At 44.4% G+C, this 19,547-nt stretch overlaps 1 pseudogene; it reads right to left on the bottom strand.

Annotated features, from left to right (window-relative positions):
• Positions 1 to 15,628: 15,628 nt before the first annotated feature.
• LOC142434635 (60 kDa heat shock protein, mitochondrial pseudogene) lies at positions 15,629 to 17,450 on the bottom strand (annotated as a pseudogene).
• Between the last annotated feature and the right edge of the window lie 2,097 nt (positions 17,451 to 19,547).

The following is a 19,547-nucleotide window of genomic DNA, read 5'->3' as shown; positions in this document are numbered from 1 at the left end:
ATTTCTGCTTTCTTTTCTTTACTCATTTCCACTTATCTATGTTTGAATAGGAGCCCTGGTGGTATAGTGGGTTTCTAATGACAAAGTCATCAGTTTGAAACCACTCCCCGCCCCAAAGGAGAAAGATGAGGCTTTCTACTCATATAAATAGTTAGTCTTGGAAACTCACAAAGACACCCTATGGGGTTGCCACGAGTTGGAATTGACATGGTATCGGTGACATGTTTGAATAAGGAAGACCAAAGAAGAATTGATGCCTTTGACTTATGGTACTGGTGAAGTGTCAAAAGAAGAAACAATCTGTCTTGGGAGGAGTACAGCCAAAATGCTCCTTAGAGGAAAGGCTGGTGAGACTTGTTGAATGTATTTTGGACATGCTATTTGAAGAGACCAGTTCCTGGAAAGGACATCATGCTAGAAAAAGTAACAGGACAGCGAAGAAGAAGAAAGTCCTGGGTGAGACAGACTGACATCGTGGCCAGAACCCTGGGCTCTAACCTAACGCTTGTGAGGATGGTGCAGGAGCAGGCAGTGCTTAGTTCTGTTGTATAGAAGGTCGCTATGAGTTAGTCGGAACCAACTCGACAGCACCTAACAACAATAGCAAGAAAGAAATACTTAACCGATGACAAGGATCTACATATAACCTCCTCCCTGGGGGATCGACAACAGAAAAGTGGGTGAAGGGAGACACTGGACAGTGCAAGATATGACAAAATAATAATTTATAAATTGTCAAGGGTTCATGAGGGAGGGGAGTGGGGAGGGAGGGGGGAAAATGAGGAGCTGATGCCAAGGGCTCAAGTAGAAAGCAAATGTTTTGAGAATGATGAGGCCAATAAATGTACAAATGTGCTTGACACAATTAATGGATGTCTGGATTGTGATAAGAGTTGCATGAGCCCCCGATAACATAATTTTAAAAAAAGAAATAAATACTTATAGATAGTATACTAGAATGTCCTCTCAAGGTAGGAAAGAACTTGGAGGGTGAGAGAAGCTGCCAGGTTGTGGGACACTGATGACTTGGAAGAGTGTATTTGGTCTTACTCCTACACTCAAGCACAGGCCCAGAAGACCAGCTTGACTTAGAGAAAAATCTCCATTGTTCTGAGATACAAGTGTCTTCAATAACACATCCTCCCCCTCCCAGGGGGATGGACAACAGAAAAGTGGATGAAGGGAGACATGGGTCAGTGTAAGACATGAAAAAGTAATAATAATTTAGAAATTATCAAGGGTTCATGAGGGAGGGAGGGGGAAAGAAATGAGGAGCCAATACCAGGGGCTCAAGTAGAAAAAAAATGTTTTGAAAATGATGATGGCAACAAATGCACAAATGTGCATGATACCAATGGATGAATATGTGGATTGTGATAAGAGCTTAACAAGCCCCAATAAAATGATTAAAAAGCAAAACATAAACACTTTCCAGGCTGAACAGAGTTCCCACAACTGCTTTCCATAAAAGAGCTGTCCTAAAAGACAGTGTATAGTGTCCTGGCTGTTCACGATGTCTGAAGGTTATCTGTAGTAAATAGCAATTAGGTTCTAGTGCCCATCTCACCCTAAAGATTAGCTAACTTCTCCTTCTGATAAGAATTACAGACTGCTCCTCTGGGGAGGGCTGGTAAGGTTAGGCCACCGACTCATTCTATTACCCACTTAGTCGCCATTGGTTAGAAACGTTAAGCCATTTCTTGCTTCAAATAGAACCAGAATCTTCAGCCTGACTTTTAAGTCCAACCACCTAGCCTTATCCCCTGCCATCCAGAGTTCCTTGCTAGTTCCCTAAACCTGTCCCACTCTGCTGCTCAATATGCACAGTTTCCCTGTCTTTGCGCCTTGGCTCCCCTTTCCCCTTCCCTGGAACTCCCCCGAGTTCTACTGAATGGAATTAAGGGATAGTGCCGTCTTGTCATGGTAGATGGATCCCAGCTATATTGTCCTTCCTTCAATTCTCCAAATGCCAATTTTTTTCTCACCTCAGGGCTTTGCATTTATTTCTCCTTCTGCCCGGAGCATTCTTTTTCCCATTCTTCATTTGTTTCGCTCCTTCTCAGTTTTCAAGATTCTTCACTCTTTTTTCATGGCCCGTACTGGGAGCGAATGCTTCTTCTCTTAAAGTCGGTCCCTCGCTTTTCTTTCTGCTAGCACCTTGTTCTTTCCTTTTCTTTCCTAGCACTCGTCACGGTTTGTCATTGCATCTTCTAAGTGCACATTTATGTGTTATCCCCATGAGTCCATGTCTATTTGTTCCCCATCCCATTCAGTGCCAGACCATGGTCTGCACGCATCTTCGCTGAATGTGTGTGTGACTGAGGGGGTGTATAGGTCCTGGCACTCATGGCCGGTACAGGTCCTGGCACTCATGGCTGGTACAGGTCCTGGCACTCATGGCTGGTACAGGTCCTGGCACTCATGGCTGGTACAGGTCCTGGCACTCATGGCTGGTACAGGTCCTGGCACTCATGGCTGGTACAGGTCCTGGCACTCATGGCTGGGCACTAGCAAAATCCCTGGTCTTCTCAGTCTCTCTGCCGCTTTAGTTTAACCTGGTCCACGCCCTCAAAACACTGCTTCTTCCCAGTGTTGTCCATTCGATTTTGCTCACTGCATAGATGAGTGCTTAGCACGGGGTCACTTAGCATAGGTTGAGGTAATTGCTATTTACCTGCTATCCTTTTGGTCAGTAGGATTACTCAACAGGGTGATGAGCAGCCCAACTGCTCTGGCAAGAGAGAGACTCAGGTGCTCTTGGTCAAGATTTATAGCTTCTCTCTCTTACCTGTAACAGACTTTTGACGGGGATAGTTAATTTAGGTTGGTAGTTCCGTCAAGGTTAGGGGGATAGGCTGGTCTAAGAAGCTGGTCCACACTGCCCCCTAGAGGACGTATTGCTTGTGGAACACCAGATTCCAAACCATACCTGTCAGCTTCACATCAATTTCTACTCATAATGGCAGGTTCCCAAGGCTGTAAATAGTGACAGAAGTAGATTCCCACATTTCTCTTCCTTAGAGCTCCTGGGGAGTTTGAACCACTGACCTTTTGGTTGGTGGCCAAGCTCTTAACCACTGTGCCCTCAGGACTCCCAACTCCAGCAATGTTGGAAGACCTTGTGAACTACTCCAAGACCAGGCAAGATGCTGGAGAAGGAAAAGCGCTCCAGAAAAATCTTCAGGAGTTGAACCCCAACATATGCAGTGTAAAAGTTAAGGTTTTATGTCAGTTTGGGTGGGCAGGATTCTCATTGGATTGGCATTTAAAACCTAGTAACCTATTCCAAGTTAAGGCCTTGCTAATTCCCTAAACTAGGATCTCTGGGAGTGTAGTTGTTATTCGGTGGACTGCGGTCACGTGGTCAGCAGTTAGAAACCGCCAGCAGCTCCACAAGACAAGACTGGGCTTCTACTCCTGTAAACAGTCCCAGTCTTGGAAACCCATGGGCATGGGGGTGGGGGTGTCACTATGAGTCAGCATTGACTCAATGGCGATGAGTTTTCGGCAAATTCTCTACATTAGAGAGTAATCCCTATTCACTCACCTATGCCAAGAAATTTGGAAAGCAGCACCTGACCATATTGGTATCCATTTCAAAGGAAGGTGACCCAACAGAATGCAGAGATTATCAAACAATATCATTAATATTACATGCAAGTAAAATTTTCCTGACGATGATCCAACAATGGTTGTGGCAGTACATTGACAGAGAGCTGTCAGAGATTCAGGAAAGGGTGTAGAACGGTGGTTCTCAACCTTCCTAATGCCATGACCCTTTCATGAAGTTCCTCATGTTGTGGTGAGCCCCAACCATAAAATTACTTCTATTGCTACTTCATTACTGCAACTTTGCTACTGTTATGAATCGGGCGATCCCTGTGAAAGGTTCATTCAACCCCCAAAGGCATTGCGACCCACAGGTTGAGACCCGCTGGTGTAGAACAATGGATTTCATTGCGGATTTAAAGTGGATCTTGGCTGAAAGCAGAGAAAACCAGAAAAAATGTTTGCTTGTGGTTGTTAACTACCCAAAGGCATTCAACTGTGTAGCTCCAAACAAATTATGGATACCATGTGCTCATGTAGACCTGTACATAGACCAGCATGCAAACAAACTGAACAAGGTTTAAAATCCAGAACGGTGTGTCAGTATTGTATCCTCTCACCATACGTACTCAATCTATACACTGAGCAAATCATCAGAGAAGCTAGAATACATGAGGAAGAATGTGGCATCAGGATTGCAGGAAGGCTTACTAACAATCTGTCATATGCAGATGCCACAGCCTTGCTTGCTGAAAGTGACAAGGACGTGAGGCATTTGCTGTTGATGATCTCATTTGGAGGTGTGAAGGAGATAAGTAGCTCACTGGAAGCCAGATATACTCCCCATTGACAAGCCACATGGAACTGCACTGATGGAGCCAGAGCCCTGGAGCTGGAGGAACCATGTGGAGACCCACGCCAGCACTGAGATGCTTCCACTGCCACTGGATCCACAAGACCTTCCACCCCCTGTTCTGTGGCATTCAGTATCATTGAATGTGTTGCATGAGTCTGAAGAAGAATTCATAGACTGGTATTGGAAGTATGGGCTAATAATGGACTTATGGATATGAACCGAACTGTCCTGGGATGTTTTCTTAATATATACCTGCTCTTTGAGATAAAGCTCTCTATTACACACATATGAGTGCTTATGAAATTGTTTCTCTAGTCTACCCAGACTAACATGGTGCACCTGACCCAAGTCATGGTATTTTCAATGACCTCATACACATATGGAAGTTAGACATTGGATAGGAAGACTGAAGAACTGATGCATTGGAACGATGGTGCTGATGGAGAATATTGAAAACACCACAGACTGCTAAAAGAACAAACAAATCTTCTCCCGGAAGGAGTACAGCCAGATGCTCTTTAGAAGCAAGGAGACTTTGTTGCACTTTAAAAAAAATCGTTTTATTGGGGCTCTTACATACCTCATAACAATACATAATTCGATTGTATCAAGCACACTTGTACATATGTTGCTTGCCATCATCATTTCCAAAGCATTTTCTTTCCTCCTGAGCCCCTGGTGTCAGCTCCTCTTTATCCCCACCCTCGTGAATCTCTGGTCAATTACATATGACTTGTTATTTCATATCCGGCACTGTCCGTTATTGGTTCTCCGTTTGTCCTCCCCACCCCAATTTCCCCTACCCTCATGGTATTCTTACTTCCACTACTGTTCCTGTTCCTGAGGGGTTTATCTGTCCTGGGCTCCCTGCGTCAAGAGCTCTTATCTGTACCAATGTACGTACTCTGGTCTAGCAATATTTATAAGGTAGAACTGGAGTCATAGTTGGGGGGGGCATTAAAGAACTAGAGGAATGTTGTATGTTTCGTCGCGGTTATATTGCACCCTGGCTGAATCTTCCCTTCCTTGCGACCCTTCTGTGAGGGGATGTCCAATTGTCTACAGATGGGCTTTGGGTCTCCTTTCTGACCCCCTTGTTCGCATTGATATAATTGTGGTTTTTTGGATCTTTTTATACCTGATACCTGATCCCACTGACACCTCCTGATCACACAGGCTGGTGTGCCTCTTCCATATGGACTTTATTGCTTCCCTGCTAGATGACTGCTTGTTTAACTTCAAGCCCTAAGACCCCAAACACTCTATCTTTTGATAGTAGAACACCATCAACTTTTTTCACCCATTTTGTCTTCTGCTCTTGTGTTGGGAAGGTGAGTATATTAGCCTGGGTTTTTTAGAGAAACAAATCCATAGAAACTCATGTATAAGAGAGAGTTTTATATAAAGGTTAAGTGCACATCAAGAAAACATCCTAACCCAGTGCTTCCCAAGCCCACAAGTCCAACATTAACCCATATGTCCGACACCAATCCACAAAGTCCTTCTCCAGCTCACAAAACACCCGCAATGATGCCGACTGCAGGAGGAAAGCCGAATCATGAACGTGGAAGCATCTCAGTGCTGCCAGGGGTCTCCACACAGTTTTTCCAGCACCCAGGGCTGCATCAGGGTAGGTCCATGCAGCTTCTCCTTGGGGATGTCTTGCAGGAAGTGAGCTTTGCCAGCTAAAGCAGGGAACAGGCTAAGGCAGGGCTAAGGCACCCTGCTCCAACCATCACAAAGCAAGAAACCCCAAAACCAGAAGGGCAAGGCTCACCGAGCCATTTATCCCACTGCCTTTCAATTAACCCCACATGTGTTTATCGGCCAGGTTGGCACAATAAACTAACTACCTCAGTGAGTATCACAGAGCACCAGGTTATTAGAACGAAATGTTCTTGTGTTTAGGGAGGCCTTGAGTAGCGGCTCAAAGCCTGCCCACTGTGTTAATACTTCATATATAAATATATGTGCATTATATAGCATTATATTATATCCTTATCATTATAAGTTAATATGTTTACATATATACATGCCTTTATTTATACTTCTTATAGATTTTGCCTCCTAGTTCTTTCCTCTATTTCCTTTTACATTCTTCCTGTCCTACTACCATGTCCACCCTTCATTTAGCTCTAGTAATTCCTCTCGGATACATTGCACTTGATCAAACCCCACCAGGCATTCTACACCCTCTTCGCCATTGATTTTAGATCCTTTGTTGTTCCCTTGTCCCTGAGTTTGTTGGCTGCCCACTCCCTTTCCTTCTCCTCCTCCTCTCCCATGTACCGCTGGAACTGTGGGTCCTGTTGTTTTCTCCTCAGGATTGTTTATCTTGGCTATCCTATATACACAGACATAGAGAAAAAGAAAAGAGAAGAAAAAATCTATAAATAGTTTCAGGTTTGTCTGCTGACCTTTATGAATGTTTTCCAATTGGGTCTGATGAGGTGCCAAGCCCTGGTCCTCACTCCACACCCTGTCCCCCCGCCCCGCAGTCAGAAGTCTATTTTCAGGATTTTCTGGGACTTTTGTTACTTTATTCCACTTGCTGCTCTGTTGTGCTTCCTTCGTGTTTCACCCAGTGTGGTGGGTCAGACTGGGCACATTTTCCACACTGTGTCTCCACTGCTTTCCCCTGTAGCACTGTGGGTCAGTGATGGGATGTCGTATCTCACGGTGGGGCCAACCCTATGGACATCTCTGCATTGGCTGCTCTGAGCAGGGATGTCACACTTGGGGCTTGGCTGGTCCATTGTTGAGGTTCTCTCTCTCTCTCTCTCTCTCTCTCTCTCTCTCTCTCTCTCTCTCTCTCTCTCTCTCTCTCTCTTTCCCTCTTAGTTTGCTCCTGTGGTCTGGACAGACCTGCCTCTTCCCTGGGCTATATCTTCAATGCTGTCCTCTGTATTGCCTCCTTCTGGTGGGGAGTTAGGGGATGGGTGTCAACATAGCTTCATTTTGGTCTGCCCCGCTGTCTTCTCTGTTAGTTCACTGCTCCCTGCTGATATGTTGCCCTCAAGGCTGGGTGCTCCTGAATGAGGTCTTGTCCCTCTTTCCCTTTCCTGTGGTGACATAAACAATACCCTGCCCGTGGGTGGATTAGTGCCCTGTTTCCCCACCACCCTTGTCTCCCCCCCTCCCTGTTTTTTATTTGGATGTCATATGCAACCCTGGGTTGAGTCTGGCCCCTGCCAAAGTTCCTGGACCTGACTGTGGAATTATGTCACACATATTTTGGACCTGTTATCAGGAGAGCCCAATCTCTGGCAAAGGATACCATGCTTGGTAAAGTAGAAGGGCGGTGAAATAGAGGAAGACCCTCAGGGAGAAGACCCTCAGGGTGGCTGCAACAACGGGCTCAAACATGACAATTGTGAAAATGCCGCAGGACCGTGCAGCATTTTTGTTCTGTTGCACACAGGGCTGCTAAGAGTCAGAACCAACTAGATGGCACCTAACAAGGATACTCCTCGGTGATGAGATCAAACATAACCTCAATGATGAGCTCTGCTATGAATAGTCTATCATGTGAAGTTTCCTCAAAGGTATGACCTATTTCCAATAGCACTGGATGCTGTGGAAAAGCTGGCTTGCTTTTTTCTGGGTCTCGATCCTGCATCTGGTTAGTCATCCAACCTCCATTTCTTTGCATCTGAGTCGGGAGCCTGTGCACGATTGCAAGCCAATTGTAGGGTTCTCAGCAGCCTTCCTTCTCATTTGCTCATCTCGGATCCATTTGTCTTGTACCACTGTCATCTGACCTCCTGATCTTGGGTTAATCAGTTTCTGCGACTCTGTGAATCAAGGGAAACTGCTAGCCCAACATGTGACCCACAGACTTGCAACATGCCCATCTCTACAACTGTGTGAACATTTCCTTGCTATGCATGTCTTCCTGTCCATACACATATGTAATAAGCTTCCTGGTTTGGTTCTCTATGACAGGCCATGATCTGTGGGTAAAATGTAGATCTGGCAGAGGGCAACCCAGACACTGGCAAGGTCAACAACACTTGAGCTTTAGAGTGATAGTGGGAGTTTCAATTATTTTTGAGAATTAGGAAGAAGTACCTGATTGAAAGACTGGTCCTACTGCTACTTACCTATGTGGTGGTGGTTCAAAAGTGGAAGATTTGGACTATTGGTAAATGTGCTATAAATTATGAAATATGAGGCCAGGAGTACTTCTGAACCACCTGTCAAAATGGAGATAATAACAAACGCCACCTTTCTGGGTTGTTGTTAAGCTCAAATGAGAAAGCGGATGCGTGCAATTCAAGAAAGGTGCCTGGTACACGATAGAAGGAAGCTTCTGTTATTGCTCTATCCCATGTTACATGATAAATTCATTCTTCAATAATACAGATAATTTAAAAATGAATTAGAACAAGAATATTGTCGAGATAGGTGCTGTTTTGCAAGCAGTTCTCTCTCTCTCTCTCTCTCTTTTTTTTTTTTTTTGCTAAATCACTCAATATAGTATTCTGGCACTAAATTAAACAGGTGTAGTTAAATCTATCCAAGATCCATTGATAGATGGCAAAAGCCATGTTAAGTGGCTGGCAGTGGCCAGGGATAGGATAGAAATGTATTGGGAAGGGTACGAAGAACCCTCGGGGCGTGGGGGGTATAGAAATGCTATATATCTTGATTGTGGTCATGGCTATGTGGGTGCATACATTTGTCAAAATTCATTGCAATGTCTACTTAAATTGTTGTTTTATTTTATATAAATGGTGCCTGAGTGGAGCTGATTTTTGAAAAAGTGAGCTTTCATGGCTTTTATTATTTTAATAGTAATAGAATTAAGATTAATTTAAGTAACAATTAAAATGTAAATGACTTATTACAGTGACTTATTGCATTTAGTACTAAATAATACATTTTAGTTTAGTTTAAATGATATCGGTAGTAGAAATGCAGGAGAAAGTTGGGCGATGAAGAAGGAAGAAATTATGATGCTGCTGAAATGTATTGAATATGCCCCAGACTTCTGGAAGAACAAACGACTCGGTCTTGGAAGAAATGCAGCCAGAATGTCCCTGGTTAGTAATATGCAGGCTCACATTTGTTGGCAATGTCGTCAGGAGGGCCCAGACTGTGGAGAAGGAGACCATGCTTGGTAAAGTCGAAGGACAGCAAAGAGGACGATCCTAAGGAGCCTGGCACAGGGACTGAGATGATGGGCTACAACATGGCAGCAGTGGGGAGGGTGGCGCCGGAGCAGGCAGCGCTTCAGTGGCACCTGACAATAGCAATGAAAAGGAATCACAGAAAAATGAGTCATTGATCATTAAAAACGAACCATTCTCACGGACCATAGAAAAGTGGGTGAAGGCAGACATCAGACAGTGTAAGGCATGGAAACATAATAATGTATAAATTATCAAGGGTGGTGGAGGGAGGGAAAAAAAGTGAGGAGCTGATACCAAGGGCTCAAGTCGAAAGCAAATGTTTTGAAAACGATGATGGCAACAAATGTACAAATGTGCTTGACACAATGGATGTGTGCATGCATTGTGATAAGAGTTATATGAGCCCCCAATAAAATGATTTTTAAAAAAAATAATCATTATCTGCAAGAGAATGAAATGCTGCCTGATTCTACATCATTGCTATGTTTGAGTACTTCGTTGCAGCCACTATGTCAATCCATGTCCTGAAAGGTCTTTTTCCCTGCCCTGTACTCTACCAAACATGATGTCCTTTACAAGGGGCCGTCTCTCCTGTCCAAAGTCCATGAGACAAAGTCTGGCCATCTTTGCTTCTAAGGAGCCTTCTAGCTGTATTTCTTCCAAGACAGATTTGTTTGTCCTTTTGGCAGTCCATGTTACATTCAATACTCTTCACCACCATCATAATTAAAATGCATCGATTCTTCTTTGGATTTCCTTATGCAATGTCCAACTTTCACATGCAGATGAGGCCATTGAAAATACCATTGCAGAGGACACAATGCTGATGATGCACAGGGGAGAAATCACACACACACACACACACACACACACACACACACCAGATTATAAACCTGACCTGATCACAGTTCTTGATTTTTGTAGCACAAATTAAAGTAAGCATGGCCCCTGACCTCAAACTGCTTACTGTCTAGATAGTTTCTCCTTTCAAAATTTTAAAAATGTACTTGAACTATGCCCTTGGTTTATAAGAGAAAAACAAATCTGTATAAAAGAGTAGACAGTAAAAGTATGTCTCTTTTCCATCCCTGGTCCTTGGTCTTATCGTTTCGTCTTTGAAAACACAGTTCATTCTATATCATTTCAGAGATATTTTATTCAGGTACAAGCACAGCATAAGCCTATCCGTAGTGATGGGCATACCTAATATCCTGTGTTAGGCAGGGTTCTCTAGAGAAATGAAACCAGAACATTTATGATGATATATATTTATATATATACAACGAGAAGAAATATAATAGCTATTAGTCCACATAGCAGTACAGAAGGTTAAGTTCAACTCACTTCCATGGGATAGTTAATATACTGGAAGTCCTTGAACTCATGTGGGAGGTTAGGTCCAAGGTCAAGGCGGCAGGCAGCAGGGTGGGTCACCAACAGTCAGTAGTAGCTCGGGAGCTTAGTGAAGCAGGCCCAGATGGGATATCAAACTCATATGGAAAAGGATCTTTGTAGATGTGATTAAATTAAGGATCTTGAAATAGATTATCCTGGATTATCTGGGTGGGTATGAAAGGTAATCACAGGTGTTCTCGGGTAGAGGGAGATTACAAGAAGGAGAGAAGAAGACAATGTTACCACCAAGGCAGAGATTAGATTAATTCAACCACAAACCAATGGGTGCTGAAAACTATCAGAAGCTGGGAAAGGCCAGTAATGGATTCTTCCCAAGAGCTTCCAGAGGCTCAAAACACCTGCTCTGCTGCCATCTTGTTATTGATCTGGATTTTGTACAGGAGCCCTTGTGATGTAGTGGTCATGCATTGGGCTGCAATACATGTGGTTGGCAGTTCAAAACTACCAGCAACTCCTTGAGAGAAAGATTGCGCTTTTTACTCCTGGAATTAGTTACAGCCTCGAAATCCCTCAGGGGGTCACTATGAGTCAGCATTGACTCCATGGTAGCAAGGTTGATTTTTTTTTTTTGGTTGGCCTTCAAAACTGTGAATATAAATTTCTCTTGCTTTAAGGCACTAAGTTTGTGGTAATTTGTTGCGGCTGCCTTAGGAAAAAAAATTATATAAGTAGGAAGATGTCAAAAGGAAAGGGTGGGTGGGGGGAACCCAAAAGAAGGGTTCCTGATAGGGATGGTGGGGGTGGGTGGGGATGAAGGGGAGCTGATATCAAGGCGTTCATGAAGACAGAACATCTTTTGAAATGGATTGTGGTAGCAATTGTACATCACTGCCTGGTGTAACCGAACTGTGGAATGCTGTGCTATCTGTAAGAGCTCCCAATAAAACGGTTTAAGAAATGGGGGTGGGGAGCCAATGAGAAAGAAACCCCTGGCCAAATCTGGGACACTGTGAGCATCAGAAGAAATTATCACAATAAAATATAATCCATAAAATAAATGAAAACTCTTCAGTCTATATTAGCATAAGTGAATGGACGGAGACAGTGTAGGGAGAAGGTGTTCTTGACAGCGAAATGCCAAGTGATAAATGCGTAAGAAATGATTTTCAGACTCCCTCAGGTGCTGCTGCGTCAGTTCTGACTCCCAGCCACCGACAGGCAGGGAGCACAGCGGCTCAGCCCCCAGCAAGCCTTGCGTCATTCTTATGTTGCGCCGTCGCCGCAGCCTCTGTGTGATCCACCTCAGATGATCTTCCTCTTTTTCACTGGCCCCGTACTGTACCAAACACGAGGTCCTCTCCAGGGCTGGGTCCCTCCTGATGTCGTGTGCAAAATACGTGAGATGAAGTCTCGTCTCGTCATCCTTGCTTCTCAGGAGCGCATCAGTTAGACTTCTTCCCACATCGGTTTGTGCCTTTTTCTACAAGTCCATCGTCTATTTTCTATTCTTCTCCACTATCACAGTTTAAAGGCACAGGCTCTACTTTGATCTTCCTTATTCATTGTCCAGCGTTCTCAGGCATGTGAGGCCATGTAAAATCCCATGGCTTGGGGCGGGTGCACCGTAGTCTTCAGAGCAACACCTTTGTTCTGTGAGACTTGCAGCAGATTTGCCCACTGCAGTAAACATGACTGACTGCTGCTCCTGGGAACATAGACTGTGGATCCAAACACAACGGGTCACACTTTTGCTCTCTTTCTAGCTCATTCATCTCTCACAGGTAAAGAAGTTTTTGTTTGTTTTTTTAATCTCAACCACGTGTGATGACTTATTAAATCAATTTATTTGTGTCATAATTCATAAGAAACAAAAACATTGAAAGTAGCTTTCAACAAGAACACATGCATTGGCTCTGCTCCTCCTCCTCATGTGACAGGCAGTCTCACACACGTGCTGGAGCCCTGCCGGGGAAGGTCGGAGTCACAGATTTGGCTACATTGGCAACCATGGGATGTATGTCAGCTCCCTCAAGATGGTCAGGATTGCCTCCTGTACCAACAACTGCTTGCCCACCCTGGCCAAGGTCATCCATGACAATTTTGGCATAGTGGAAGGACTCATGACCCAGTCCATGTTAACACTGCCACCCAGGAGACTGTGGATGGCCCCTCTGGGGAACTCTGGCGTGACAGCCATGGGGCTGCCCAGAACATCATCCCTGCATCTCCTGGCACCGCCAAGTCTGTGGACAAGTTTATTCCAGAGCTGAACGGGAAACTCACTGCATGGCCTTCTGTGTCCCCAACCCAATGTATCTGTCGTGGATCTCACCTGCCATGTGGAGAAAGTTGCCAAGTACGATAACCCCAAGAAGGTGGCAAAGTAGGCATTGAATGGTCCCCTAATGGGCATCCTGGGCTACACTGAGGACTAGGTTGTCTCCTGTGACTTCAACAGTGATGCCCACTTTTGATGCGGGGGCTGACATTGCCCTCCATAACGACTTTGTCAAGTTTATTTGCTGGTATGATAATGAATTTGGCGACAGAGATGAAGCTTATTGTCCCGTGGCTTCCAAGGAATGAGAGCCCCCTGGACCACCAGCTCCAGCACCAGCACTAGAGGAAGAGAGAGGCCCTCAGCTGCTGGGCAGTCTTTGCTCCAACTTGGTCCCCAACACACAGAGAATATTCTATCATGCTTCGAGTGTTTCCACCCAAACCCTCTGAAGAAGGGGGTGGGGGCTTAGAAAGTTCAGCCTTGTACCATCAATAAAGTACACTGTACCCAGAAAAACAACAACAAAACCCACATGCATGAAACTAGAAACTGAAAAGGAGTATCATATTCATTGAGAGAACCAGACCCTCAACGTTGGGTGCAGGGGTCTGCAGCCCTTGCTGTGAAGTTGTGCTTGCCTTCTTAGCATTTTTTAAAAACCTATTATCCTCTGAGAGGAGGGCCCTAAGGAAGATGTGTCAAGAAGACACAGTGGCTGCAGCAATGGGCTCAAACATAGGAATAATTGTGAGGAGGGCACAGGACTGGGCAGAGTTTTGTTCTGTTTTACATAAGGGTCGCTATTAATCAGAAGTGATTCAATGGCATCTAATAACATTATCCTCTTTTTGTTTGTTGGTTTTTAAAAATCATTTTATTGGGGGCTTGTACAACGCTTATCACAATCCATCCATCCATCCATTGTGTCAAGAACATTTGTACATTTTTTGCCATCATCAGCCTCAAAACATTTGCTTTCTTCTTTAGCCCTTGGTATCAGCTCCTCATTTTCCCCTCCCTCCCCGCACCCCATCCCCCATTAACCCTTGATAATTAATAATTTATTTTTATTTAGTCATGTCTTATACTGTCTGATGTCTCCCTTCTCCCCCTTTTCTGTTGTCCGTGTCCCAGAGAGGAGGGTCTATGTAGATCTTTGTAATCATCTCCCATAACATTATCCTCTTTATTGATTGATTTTTAACTTTTTGTTGTGATTTGGGTCTTTTAAAGCATATTTTATAATCTCTTGGGAATATGAAGATATGACTGGAAAATATCCTTAGCATCAATTTTTTTTCATAAGAAGGTTTTTCTAGATAATTGTGAAAAGAATAGCTTTTTATGAGGATACCAGGCATTTTTTACGTGGCGTCCCTTTGAGGGCTTTACAAGGCTCAGGGAAGAAGTTAATACGTTATCAAGTGATATGTAATGAGAACTCCACCTCTTCTCTCAGGAAAATATCTTAATCTAGGTCAAATGGCTTCCTCTTCCTACTCCCCCTGATTGAAATCTCCTCCACCCACTACTAATTACAGTATATGGGATTTAATTATGACGGGAGTAGAGAGCCAGATTGAGGAAATGTTTAGTGCACGTAGGCATGTTGTTGTTCTTGCTGTTAGCTGCTTTTGAGTTGGCCTGACTCGTGCCAACCCCAAAGTGCCTTGTGATGACTTTCTCCCTAGTTGACCTTCGTCTAAAAGCTCTGGTGCAACCTGCTCAGTGTCACAGAAACATGCACACATCCACTGACCATGACTGGTGGTGCACATGAAGTGCAGTAGCTAGGGATTGGAGGGTGTCTCCCACATGAAAGGCGAGCATTCTATCCCTGAACTACCATGTTCCTCAGGGCAAGATGTAAATCCTATAAGGAATCAAGACGACCCATCGGTGGTTTTGGACTGCTGACCTAGAGGGTAGCAGTCCACCTGGGAACCCACTATACCACTCAGGCTTCCTCAGACACTCAGTAGACTCTGGGAAAAACATGCTTGAATAAATGAGAGTCCTATATGTAATTCTCCATGAGTATAATTTCTCCACCTTATACTTCTATGTTTTTTCCCACGACTTTAAGCAAGGTTTTATTACAGAAAAGTTGTCACATAATTGAGTATTTCTCTACTTTGTACACAATTATTCTTCCACAGAAAGGCTGCTTAACTTCTCATCTAATGATGGCAAGCACTAAAATCCTGATTTTAACAGAATAGTAGAATAAATGCCTCAGTGATTTCAGTTGAAAGCAGTACATTGGTAATGGCTCTTGCACCCAGTATCAGGAATGTACAAATGTCTTTTTATTCAAAAGTACAAAATAAATTATCTATCGGCATGGACATGACAGCAGCAAACCATTATATACTATCAACTGAAATCAGTAACTGATGGTGATAGGGACTTTCTCAAAACAGCAGGCAGCCTTTTCTTCATTTTCTTCTCCTGAACTGACTTCTCTGAAGGTTTGGGTGAGGAACACTGCCTGGAGCTTCCTTGTCACAGTTCATCAAGAAATAGCAAAGCACTATTCTAACAACTAGAACATGCCACCTCCCATGCCCCCATGCCCCTGCCCATGCTACCCATCCCACCCATGCCAGGGCCCTTGTCTTCTTTAGGAATTTCTGTGACGACCACTTCCGCTGTGGTCCACAGGGAGGCTACTCCAGCAGCATCCAACAGCGCAGTTCTTACCACCTTGGTTGGATCAATGATTCCTTTGTCTACTATATTCACAAACTCTCCCATCATAGCATCGTAACCAACTTCTGAGGAACTCTGCATAATTTTCTCAACTATCAATGATCCTTCAACACCTGCATTCTTAGCAATGGTCATTGCGGGGATTTTGAGTGTTATTTTAATAATCTCAACACCAATTTTGGATCTTCATTTGCTGGAGTTAATGAGTTCAAGGCCGGCATGCACCAAAGCAGAGCACAGCCGCCTCCAAGAACAATGCCTTCTTCAACAGCCGCTCTCGTCGCATTGAGGGCGTCAGTCACTCTGTCTGTCTTCTCATTCACTTCCACAGCACTCGTCCCACCCACCTGGAGCACAGCGACTCCACCGGAAAGTTCTGCCAGGCGCTCATTCAGTTTTTCCTTTTCGTAGTCACTCGTTGTGACGTCCAGCTGCTCAATGATTTCTTGAATACGCTTTTCAATTTGAGCCTTGTCACCTTTTCCTTTCAAGAGCATGGCATCATCTTTGGTCACGATGACCTCTCCAACTTTTCCTAAGTCGTGAGGCTGAATGTCTTCAAGATTCAAGGTCAATCCCTCTGCTCCAAATACTGCACCACCAGTAGCAATTGCCATGTCCTTAAGCTGATCCTTTCTATTATCACCAAAACCTGGAGCTTTGACTGCTACAACCTGAAGACCAACTTTTAGCCTATTCAAAACGAGGGTGCTTAGCCCTTCTCCGTCAACATCTTCAGCAATTATGATCAGAGGTTTAGGGTGGGAATTGGCAATTTCAAGAGCAGGGACAATGGACTGGATGCTAGAAATTTTCTTCTCACTCAATAGAACATAGGCATCCTGGAATTCACATTTTTGACCTTTGGCTGTATTGAAAAAATGTGGAGAAATATAACCTCGGTCAAACTTCATTCCTTCAATAATTTCTAATTCATCATTCAATGTTTTTCCATCCTTTACTGTGATGACACCCTTTCTTCCAACCTTTTTCATTGCATCAGAAATGATGGTGCCAAATTATTTGTCTCCGTTTGCAGAAATTGTAGCAACCTGAGCAATTTCTTCAGGAGTTGTCACAGGTTTAGATTGCTGCTTACGCTCAGCAATTACAGCATCACCAGCTAACATCACACCTCCTCTGATTTCCACTGGATTAGCACCTTTGCTCATCTTTTCAAAGCCTTCCTTGGTGGTAGAGCGTGCCAGTACCGTGGCTGTGGTGGTACCACCCCCGGCCTCTTCATTTGTGTTATTGGCAACATCTTGGGCAAGTTGGGCCCCAATATTCTTGTATTGATCCTTTAAGTCAATTGATTTTGCAACCGTGACACCGTCCTTTGTTACTTTAGGACTTCCCCAACTCTGCTCAATAACCACCATTCTTCCCTTTGGCCCCATAAGAACGGCTACAGCGTCGGCTAATAGATCGACGCCGTGCAGCGTCAGGGCTCGGGCATCTGCACCAAATTTTACATCTTTGGCATAAGCCCGAGTGAGGTGAGGAGCCAGTACCCGGGACACTGGCCTCATTGACGAAGGACTGCAGGTAACTGGAGCATTTCTGTGGGGCGGCCGGAGGGCGTGCAAATGGAGAGACGGGCCGACAGCGGCGAGTGAGGGAGCGAGTGCAGGGCTCGCATAGCAATGAGGCCGACTTCTATATTTTAACAGTAACTTTATAGTTGAAAATACTCTTTATAGTGATTTCTCTCCATGTTATCAAGTCAATGTCGACTCCTGGTGACCCTATAGGACAGAGAACTGCCTCTGTGGGTTTCTGAGACTCACTCTTTACAGGAGTATTTCTACTCTTTCTCCCTCGTAGCAGCTGGTGGTTTTGAACTGCTGGCCTTCCGATTGGCAGCCCAATGCATAGCCATTCCACCAGGGCTCCTTTATAGTGACCGCAGCCGACTATTAATGGGTATTGGCAGCAGAGAGTTGAATCTGTGTTCTCTGATAAAGTCTTGGTGCAGTGACCTGATTCCTGCCAGCCCCCCCCCAGCCCCCCATTCTTGGGTCCATCCCTTCTCCTGGCAATACCTTGTGACACAGAGACCTGCTCCACCAGGGTCTACTATGGTGCTAAGACGAGGTTTATTTGAGAAAAGCAGCCTGTCCACAAGTGTTCTGTTGTGTTGGATTGTTTTTGTTGCATGTTGTTGTCAGGCACCATCCAGTCACTTCAGCCCGAAACACCACCCGGACCTGCACCATCCTCACACTTGTTCCTATGTTTGAACCAATTATGGCTGCCACTGCGTCAGTCCATCTTCCTCTTTTGCACTGCCCTCTTCTTTTGACCTGGCATGATATCCTCCTCTAGGGACGGATCTCTCTTGACAATACGTCCAAAGACGAAGCTCACTAGCCTTGCCGCTAAGGAGTATTCTGGATGTGCTTCTTCCAAGGCTTATTCGTCTGTCCCTTTGGCAGCCTGCGACACTTTCCTTAGTCTTCGCCAGCATCCAAATTCAAGTGTATCAGTTCTTCTTCCGTCTTCCTTGTTCAATGTTCAACTTTCACATGCATATGAGGCCATTGAAAAGACCCTGGCTTGGGTCAGACACACATTAGTTCTTAAAGTAACATCCTTGGCTTTCAACACTTCAAGGAGGTCTTGTGTGGCAGGTGGAACCCAATTCAATGAGCCTTTTGATTTCTTGACTGTTGCGTCCATGGGCATTGTTTGTAGAGTGAAGCAATGCACAATTCTTGTTCTTCTTATAGCCCAGCTTTTCCGATTATTTGCTCTGCATATGGATTAAATATGGTGAGAAGATACAGCCCTGATGCACACGATTCCTGATTTTAAATCACTTTGCATTCACAACCCGATTTAAAACATAATGCCTTTATCCAATTCCTTCTTAGTAGTTAATATCCCCTTCCCACTGGCTATAATCCTATGATTTTATTAAGAATCACTGATTATATGCCAGTCCAAACCTATCATCTGCTCCACTGGAGAAAGATGGGACTATCTACAAAGAATTAGAACCTTGGAAAGAATAGGGCCACTCAGAAATCCCAAAAAGGGGCCAGGGCATTGATTATAAAGCATCTCTAGGTGATGCAAATGGCTAATGTGTATGTTCAAGTCAACCCAGAGGTACCTCAAAAGAAAGTCCTGCCAATCTTTCCCCCGAGAAAAAACAACCATTGAAAATCTTGTGGAACACACTTCCACTCTGGCCTTCCTAGTGTCATCACAAGTTGGTTCTAGTTTGACAGTAATTGGTTTTATTTATTCCAAAGTGCCATTCAATTATTAGTGATAGCTGAGTTATTAAGTTCAGATCCCCTCAAAAGACCCCCCAACCCATGTCATCAAGTTAATTGCAATGCATAGTGACCCTATAGGACAGGGTAGAATTGCCCCTGTGGGTTTCCAAGACTGTAATTCTTTACAGGAGTAGAAAGCCTCGTCTTTTTCTTGTGGAGTGGCTGGTGGATTCAAACTGCTGACTTTGTCATTAGCACCCAAAGCATAACCCACTGCACCACCAGGGTGCCTCTCGGATTCTGAGAGCTGGCATTAAAAACAACTCTGGCACAGCCAGCAAGTTAATTAGGGGTTCAATTACCTCGTGAAGCACGCACCTCTAGATAGCTGCTCACAGGATGAAATAATCGTGTGTGCATTGTACGTTTGA

This window comes from Tenrec ecaudatus, chromosome 1 (assembly GCF_050624435.1).
Source record: "Tenrec ecaudatus isolate mTenEca1 chromosome 1, mTenEca1.hap1, whole genome shotgun sequence".
NCBI classification, from domain to species: domain Eukaryota; kingdom Metazoa; phylum Chordata; class Mammalia; order Afrosoricida; family Tenrecidae; genus Tenrec; species Tenrec ecaudatus.
This window is presented reverse-complemented; position numbering and strand designations above follow the sequence as displayed.